The sequence below is a fragment of the Condylostylus longicornis genome, unplaced genomic scaffold (genome assembly GCF_029603195.1).
Source record: "Condylostylus longicornis isolate FDR11 unplaced genomic scaffold, ASM2960319v2 ptg000010l, whole genome shotgun sequence".
NCBI lineage: Eukaryota > Metazoa > Arthropoda > Insecta > Diptera > Dolichopodidae > Condylostylus > Condylostylus longicornis.
Window position 1 is genome coordinate 17,503,587 of NW_026577979.1, and position 9,725 is coordinate 17,513,311.

Below are 9,725 nucleotides of genomic sequence, written 5' to 3' on the forward strand. Positions count from 1 at the left end.
AGCTTGTTATATAAATAGTTGCTTAATATGATTGTATAATTTTGAAAATCTGAGGCAGCTACATCGTAAACTCATAAAATCCCAACGAATTTTACCGAAAATAATGACCACATTGACATATTTGTCTGCGAAAAATTTTAGTTTTGTAGTTTCTAAGTGATGGGTAAACAACTTTTGCAATTGTATGGCAGCTACTATAAAGAGTCATTTCTGTGGCTTCAGTAATTTTCGAGATATTATCAAACAATTTCTGGAGTTGTTTGGTAGCTAGCACTAAAAGGCATGCAATTACAATGACTTTTATCAAACATAAAAGTTCTAAAACTATAAAAACATATGTTCAAAATTTCTATACCACAGCTTCAATCCATTGTACTTCTAGGAAACCGAACCACTGCTTCGATAACATCTAATTGAAATAAGGTTTTGACATTTACTATAATTAAACATTTGTGAAAATTTTGTGAACTTTTGAAGGCATCACTGGGACGGACGGACAGACAGATATTGTTATTTCTTAAAGCTACAATCATAATGGCAAATTTATTATACCCCCCGAAAATCCATTTGTACAGGTTTATCTCCTTCTTAAAATAGATATTCAATCAATTTACTAAACATCTATTTTATTTTAATCATTAGATTTCTTATAAAATTTGATTTTAAATGATTTTAATCTGACACAAAACAAGTTTATTTAAAAAAGTATATAAGTATATTCACATTCACAAATTAATTTTGTTTTGAAAACAGATTTTATAAAACATTTATTTTGTACAAATTAATTATATAAACAACTTTAAAAGATTATTGTCCTAACGCCTTAACTCGTATTAAATTTTAGAAGAAAATGTACTTAATCCCTTAAACTTTTCTGTAAATATTACATATTTTCATATATTGATATAAAATAAAAGGGCAGAACCACATTAACGAAATTTTCATTTAAAATATTTCACAGATTTTTGAATGAAATTTGTCGATTTTTTTTTTTTAAATCTGAATCAACAGGAAATCTTTAACAACAAGTGTACAAATTCTCATGACAAAGAAGAATTTAAAGAATTTCATTTAAATATATTAAGTATGTAAAACTATTTAAAAAGAAATTAAATTAAACAAATTTTATTATATTTAGAATATTCATTTACAACAAATTAAATTTTGTGATTATTTGTTAAAGTTTAAGATTCAAACTATGTACGGTTTGTATACAACTGTAGACCACGTCCAACACAATGTCTATGTAAAAACTATTCCAATACAATGAATTGAATTCCAATTTTATTTTAAAAAATAGTTTTCGCAAGGAATTGGTTTTCATATTATGAACATTTACTTACGGGTTTTATCAAGACTTAATTGATATTTGAAATAATTATTGTTAATTATGTAAGCAACTTTACATTTTAAAAATATATATACATATATATATCAAAATAATTGGTACTCGATAGGAATATCCAAATTATTGGAATGCATCAATGTATAAGGGTGGACCACAAATTTTTCTTTTGTTATATTCATTTGTGAGAGTAAAAGTTAAATCCCTAAGTCTTTGAAATAGTATTCCCTTATTTCCGGTTTATTAGCTCGGTTATCAATACAGAGGCATTGTATGAATATTTAAAGCACTATAGAGTTAAATCCAGACTATTCTTAAAAACCATAATAACTAAATATTTACTTTTTTTTGTTAATATTAGAAATAGTTTTGTTTTTAACTTTATGAGGAAATCCAAAAGCGCTTGACCTCGTGTCATGCTGGAATAGTAGAGTAAATTTTTACTTGATCAGAAAGTGATCCAAATTTTCACTTTAAACATAAATTTTTATAAATTTTATAAAACTAGAGGAATAAGTATTTTGTATAATTAATAATTGTTTCTTAGGTAAATAAAAATTTAATCAATTATTGTTTTTTCGTTGAAAACTCTGAAATTTTTAAATCCCGCGCAAGGGTTGAAGATATGATTTAGGTAATTAGGTTTCTTTTGCAAAAATGCTCCAATTATTTAAGCCTAAAGGACGACCTATAATCACTATTATATACGTATATATAGAAAAAAATTATAATTCCTAAAATTAATTCTTAACTATACACCAAAAACCCCATTTTAATATATTGTTTATTATTTAATTTGAAAACTTTAGTTAGATATTCTGTATTAAAAATTTTTTTAAATGTAGTCATTTTAAATAAATCTATTCCCATTTTTAATCATTTAATAATTTCAATATTAAATTTTATTCTTAAATTGGTTTGAGATGTTATCATTTTGAGTTAAAAGTTTAAAATTTAATAAAGATAGACAAGAAATTTGCTAAACATACTTTAATTATATTGTTCCCACAATATTTCAACAATTGCATATATACATTCTATATAACATTTCATATTATTTTATTATTTTGGTGTACATTTCTAAAATTTTGTTATATGATTACTATAAATAACCCAAAAGTATAATAATAAAATCATTTCTGTTAAAATGGATCAACTATGTTTTGACATAAACATTATGCCAAACTCAAATTTCTCGTAATAAGAATGAAACTATTGTTAAACAAAAAATTATCATAAACAATAAATAAAAAAGTTTATTTGAGAAAATATTTTGCTAATGCGTGTATAAGCGTACCTTGCAGCAATTTTGGTATCATATTAAACTACATGTATAAAAAAAAATACATATACCAATTTATATAGGTTTTCTTTGTGCAAACATTATTATCAACTCAATTTCATTTCATAAAATTATGACACTCTCTATTTGATAATTTTTTAATGCAAACTGAAAGCAATTGGTATAGTAAGAAAATATTGAAACACTTTTTTGTATGGCATATTATTTGACCAAAATGAACAACTTCCCCAGAACCAATTAATCAAATACATTTGCTGACAATATACTCCTTTTTACGAAGAAGATCAGCTTTATTTGGTTTCTTAGTTCATATAAGAAGCAAATTAGCACTGAAACAGTGCTTCGAAAATATCAACAAATAGCAACTTTTAACTGAGAATGGGTTGAGTGAGAAACTAATTCCGTACTTATTTTGTCTTTCAATGTCAACACAAGCGTTTGAGTACTATAATCCAAAATTGAAATACACTCGTCATTTAGAATAAATGAAAAATTTCCTTCTTGATTTTTTGATATCACGTGTGCAAAAATTGCAAATGTAATTTTGTATTCCTGAAGAACTTATAAATAAAAACCTCTAGTGTACAATATTCGGAAGCGAACAAATTTAAATTAAATTGTATAAAATCATTATATAAATCTTTAAAATCGCGCAAACACATTTTTAAAATATCCCAAATAATAAAACCTCTTCGCCAAGCTATAGCTACTTTTCTCGATATCTGTATTTATTTTGCTTTACTTTACAATTATTGCAAACGAAATTTAAATTTAATTCTATTTTCCATCAACACAAACTAAAAATTTTAATTATTATAAGAGGCCATGTTTTTAGGTATATGATTAAGAAAAACAAAATTGAATTGATTCAAATTATTTATCTAGGCTTGCAAATTTATTATTAACTGACAATAACGTATACATGTTGCTATTCAGCCACCTGAGCAATTTCTAATATGTACTTTCAAAATCCAAACATCATTGTTTAAATTTACTATTTTAAACAATAGACATATTAATTTCAATTACATGTTCATTTATACTAAATAATATTAAATTAATCATTTATTCAAATAGAAACAAAGAAGCTGATTCAAATAATTCTCTTTGTTTTTTAATATTAAAAAAATAGAAAAATTAGTGTGTGTCGGCAGAGACTTTAAGGCATCAACTTCTTCTTCAAATTTCTAAATAAAATAATGTTACTAACATAGATAATCTGTTATATGTATATGTTTCTAGTTTTACTAACATACCCGGGATACGTTCACTTTTTTTCAAGTTCATTTGCTAAATTCTTTTTCGGCATCCTTTTGTTCTTATTGTTTGTAAACTACACAATACAAAAAAATCTTAAAATTGTTTTCGTTCACCATATTTTATTTATAAAATCCTCATTGCATATACCCAAATGTTTTTAAATGTATACATATGTATATATATATATATATATATGTGGAGTAGGTTTTATACTTATGTATGTAAATATAAAACTGACAAAAAAGTAGCAAAATATCATGTACAATGGCACTTTTAGACATAAATACTTTTTCTCAAAAATAGAATTAAGATTAAGAGTAACCTTCATTTTTTCTGTTTTTTTTTTTTAATAAAAAATTTTAAATCGCCTTTAATATTTTTTCTTTTGTATTTTTAAGTATAAAAACGTTTAAACTTAAAAAATTGAAATGTTTAATTTTATACAATTGATTTCTTAAAATGTAATTGGAGAAAGATTTTACAATTTTATTTCATTTTTTTTTATTGTTATTAGGATTTTTAAGGATAATTGAATTGTTTAATATTTTCAAATATTACAAAAAATAATATGAACAGATACAAGAGCGTTTGTCCCATTTTATTTTAGGATATCCGTAAAATAAAAAAAAATCGTATATAAATTTTTAGGTATTGCTAAAATCAATAAAATAAAAGGTATTATCAATTAAATAAATAGGGTATTTTTAGAAAAATTTCCTCATTTCCGTCTTAATACCTAACAATTTGGGTAATAATTTTATAAATTTCACGAGAAATTTCCAATAAGTGAATATAAATATAAATATATTGACTATATTGAGTCGGTTATATTTGATTCTTATGAATGAGTTTTTGAAACCACTGGATATGTCTCGACTCAAAACAATTGCTATTTGGAATAAGAATTCAGAATAACACAAATTTTTTTATGCAGTAAGTTTCTCCAACTAACATTATTATCAACTTTAAATTTCGTAATATTATTTATGTTATATTACTGACTAATCACATAATTTATTACACGGTACGAATATCATACCGATAATGCCATATTATTTAGCATGATATAGGTATTCATTAGACAGTATTCTTATAATAGAAGTATATGCAGTACTACTTATTTCATTAAATTTATAATTCTTGCATATATACCGTCAGTGTAATGTATGGAACTTATTCTGAACTATGTTGTACATAAAGAATACTATTTCAAAAGGTATTATAAAAGGATAATGAAATATTTGATGCGTACAGCTTATTCAATCAATAATATGTGCATATTATATAAAGTTATACAGAGCAATTGCTTATTTTATATATACACGTGTATAAACCTGCATACATACTTCCATTCATTCCCATTTAAAAAAATATAAAACTTAAAAATTTAAAAAAGCATTTGGAAGGACGTTATATTTCTATAACAAAATGGGATATAAATTATTTATGTAAGTTATTTACTGAGAACTAATAAAAATTACTTTTAAATAAAATGCAAATTTTAATTTTTGATTTAAATTCAATTTTAAGATTTAAGCAAAGAAATTAGATTTAACAGTTTGAATCTAATTTTCAAAAATATAATTTCAAAAAAAAAAGAACCTGGTGTATCCCACAAAATAAACTGTTGGCTAGCGGTCTTTCGACAGTAAAAAAAAGAAAAGTCATTTTCTTTCACTCTTACTATTTTTTTAACCTTATTTTACCATTATAGTATAAATATACTAATTTACACAAGAACATTTTTGAGAACATGATTGATTGAGGCATATGACTTTAAAGGTATATACATATGTACATACACATGTACGTGCTTCATATGCAGTGCATGTCAAATATTTAGCTCGTATTGTTTTATGCTCTTTGATTCAATTACAAACGAATTAGTTAATGAATTTCACCCAAAATTGATTTTCTGAGATAACTTAAAAGTTGCATCTCTAGAGAATATATTATTATAATGTAACCGCCTTATTAAAATATAATTAATTATATTAGGCACTTCTTCACGCTACTATATCAATCTTACTTTGTTTTTCCATAAGTATCCGCAAAATATCGCATACCAACGTTACACAATTAAAATATCAAAAATTTAATTAAAAAATTCTAATTTTCAAACTCCCTTATGAAGTTTGAAAATTAGGAATTAAAAATTAAAAATTAGGTATGTACCTCGAACTTTTACTTTTTATGTCTGTATTTATATTTTGATAAAATACTAATCAAAGTTATTCTTGGAATGAAAATCCCATAAATTTCTCGTAAATAAATTTCTCTTGGCTCAATAGCATTCGTGTTGAGTGCTATTGGAGTTTTTCAAATGCATTTAGGCTAAAATTATGTGTAATAAAAGTTTTTTTAGATTGGACAAAATTTATTGATAAGATAAACAAAACTAAGCTTCCACCTATGCTGATGCCTTATCTATATTAACGCGTTAAATGCCTATTCTATGAAAATAAAGCTATAAAATTAATGATCTGAGTTAAATGAAGATTAAACATAATTAATAATATGAAATGGAATGGTCATTAAACAGCTTGCATTAGATATCATTAAGCTGCATGAAGAAAACATAAACAAAATAATTTAAAAGTGCAGTGATACATTAAAGTTTTCCTTCAACAAAATTGTTCATTAGAAAACGTTTAATTTAAAAAAATGTACATTTAAAGTAAAAAAATCATCAAATTATTCCAACAAAATAGGACGCTATCGTTGTCGAACATCACAAATTCGTTACATTTTACAATAATAATTAACTTATTGAGCTCATTTTATATTACACACTCATTTTATATTACAAACACTTACAAAACTGATAAAAGATCTAGTCTCGAACTCAAACCAAAGTGAAATAAAAATTTCTTATTTGCTCGTTAAATATTTTCCTTCCGAATACTAATAATTTTTATGTTAAAAACTAATTTTAGTTATAAATTTTTTATTTAAGGTATGTATAATAAAATTAGGAGTTTTTATGGTAAACGATGCCGACACAATTTTTATTTTGTATGTTTTTTACCTGTTAACATGACAATTATCACAATCTTATATGAAAATTCCTTTTGAACCAAGAAAATTTCTCTGATTTAATTTACATACCTGAAGCATTTTTGATTTCGGAAAATTACAATTATCGCCTAAATATTAGGAATTGTATTAATGTTATCTCAAATCTGTAGCGTTTTTCAGCTCATCCAGTATTTCTAACTTATATAATTGGGTTTAAGGCCCAAATTTAGTTTACATAAATTTTTTTTAAGAACTTACATATTTCCTTTTTAATAGAGGCTTTACATAGTATGTAAATAAATCTGTACAACTAAATTTAAAAATAAGCATCGTAGCTTCTTAGCTAAATTCTGTTACAAACTAATATAATATTTACTCTAAATACATAAGTAAAACAAATGGACAAAAAAAAATTATAATCTACAGTTTTGAAATAAAATTTGACTAACGACAATAACAATTTGTTAAAAATATTACTTTTGAACTATTTTACGAACAAAAAATTATTGAAATTTTAAAAGTATAACATACAAATTTTTTCAATTTAAAGTAATATTTCTCACTAGGTCCGCTATTCATTGAAATAATAGTTTTCTTCTTCCCCCATAAAATATATTGAACATTATGATTTAACAAACCTTTATAGTTAGTTCTAAATTCAAAATCTCTTCGTATATTAGCGTAAAGTAATCAAGAAACATCTTAATTTTAGCAATTATTTCCACAGATTTAGAATTCCTTTCTCAAGACTCAGTTATTTCAATATCACAGGTATGAAAAATTTAATGAAATTTTTCTGCCGTTCTGCCTTATCCTGGACTATGCCAACATTAAGATACACTAAATTATGATTAATTTTATACAAAATTTCAAAAAAAAAACCTTACACATTTCAGTGCTGACTGAGCAACTACCACAGTATTGTTCAAACTCGAACATAGTCTACACTTCATTCATATATTGCAGGAACAATCGGTACTTATACCAAAAATAATATATCTTAAACAAAATGGTGAATTCTATGACTTTTTAATGATTTGATTTGCTTAGGAAACACGAAACTTGATGTACTAATGTCATTTCTCCAAAATAAATATGTTGATGTTAAAATAAGTTTGCTTTTAAATCCCATTCTTAACTAAAGTGCTTAAACCAACTTAACACAATAACCTATTATAATATTTATATCTCAAACTAATATTCTATACGCTATAGAATATACGTTTAGACTACTGAAGTTGACCTTATGGCAAGGAATACACCTTTCCCATTGAAACTTATTTAAAAGCATAACGAACTTAAATTCAAAAACATAAGATTCATGAATAATAAGTATTACATGCTCATCATTGAGGTCAAACATAAATATTACAAATAAACAAACTGCAATTTTTAGTTTATCAAAAATTTTAAAATTTATTTAAAACAATTTTATGTATTAATTTATTATTTGTTTTATTAACTTTTTTTTGTGTTTTTAATTAATATTAGTATTATTAATAAAAACTTAAGATTATTAATTTTTATTTATTTCTTGTGTTCTCTTGTTTTAATTATAAATTCTTAAATATAAAAAAATTTATTATTTGGTTAAAAAAAAATTGCAATTTTTTATTTATTTAATACATTAAATTTACTTTTTCAGCTAAAAATTAGCTATTAATTACAAATTTACATATTCCATGTATTTTATATATTTATATATTATTATAGTGTTATAAAAAATTGGACGGTTAGGCATTAAAAAACGTCTTTTTTTAATATATCAAAAATTCTAAAAATTTTAAAATTGTTATTTTATATACAATATACAAATATGTTTGCTTGTATATATTATGGTATATAATTATTTGATAAGCTACGCACAAAATAGTGAATAAATTAGATTTTTCATTTGATAATCTTACAAAAATTTAAATGTTTACCATTTTTTTTTATTTTTTTCAATAGATAATTAATTTTATCTAAATGATTTTTAGTAATAATTAATTATTAATATCTTTAGACATATTTTTAACTTGAATGTAATATTTTAAGCCAATTTTTATATTACAATTTTCTTATTATAGTTATTCATCATTTATTAGTTTTTATAACATGCTTCTAAGAATAATGAGATTATAGCAAAAGAAAACAAGATTTTGTAAATAACAGTATAAAGCGTACTAACAAAAAAAAGTAGCTGCATGAAAACTAGTCAATAGCTAAATAATTTTTAAATACAAATAAGCAAATTCTGCATTTTCATTCATGTATTTCCATAACTAATTGTTAATAATACTTCTAACTAGGAGTAAAATCACTTTAATTGTAAAGTTTTGTCAAGTATATTGAAATCAGATTTACGTCTTTAAAATATTTAAAAAATAATAATAAAATAATTTAATAAAAACTAAGAATAATCTTATAGGTTGTTTCAATAACAATCAAAACCAAAGAATGAAAACAATTTTATAAAATGAAAATGCTTAAAAGAGCTGTTTTTGACAACACAATAGTTAAGACTGAAAGAACTTCAATAAAATGTGTTACTATTATATATTTAAGCTCTTGAAATTAAGTTTTATATGGAGGGTTATGTTATGATATAATTGCACTATGGCGCGGCTCTCTTGAAAATAACTGCATGATGAAGTAAAACGCGAAAAGAAGTACGTGAAATGGGGTATTTCTGAAAATGCAGTTTTTAGGATTAGAACTGCAAAGCTTTAAAAACTTCACATTTAATTTGTACATAAAACTTGTGAAATGTCCATAAGAACTTAATTTTCAAAATCATCGCATAGATTCAAAACCAGT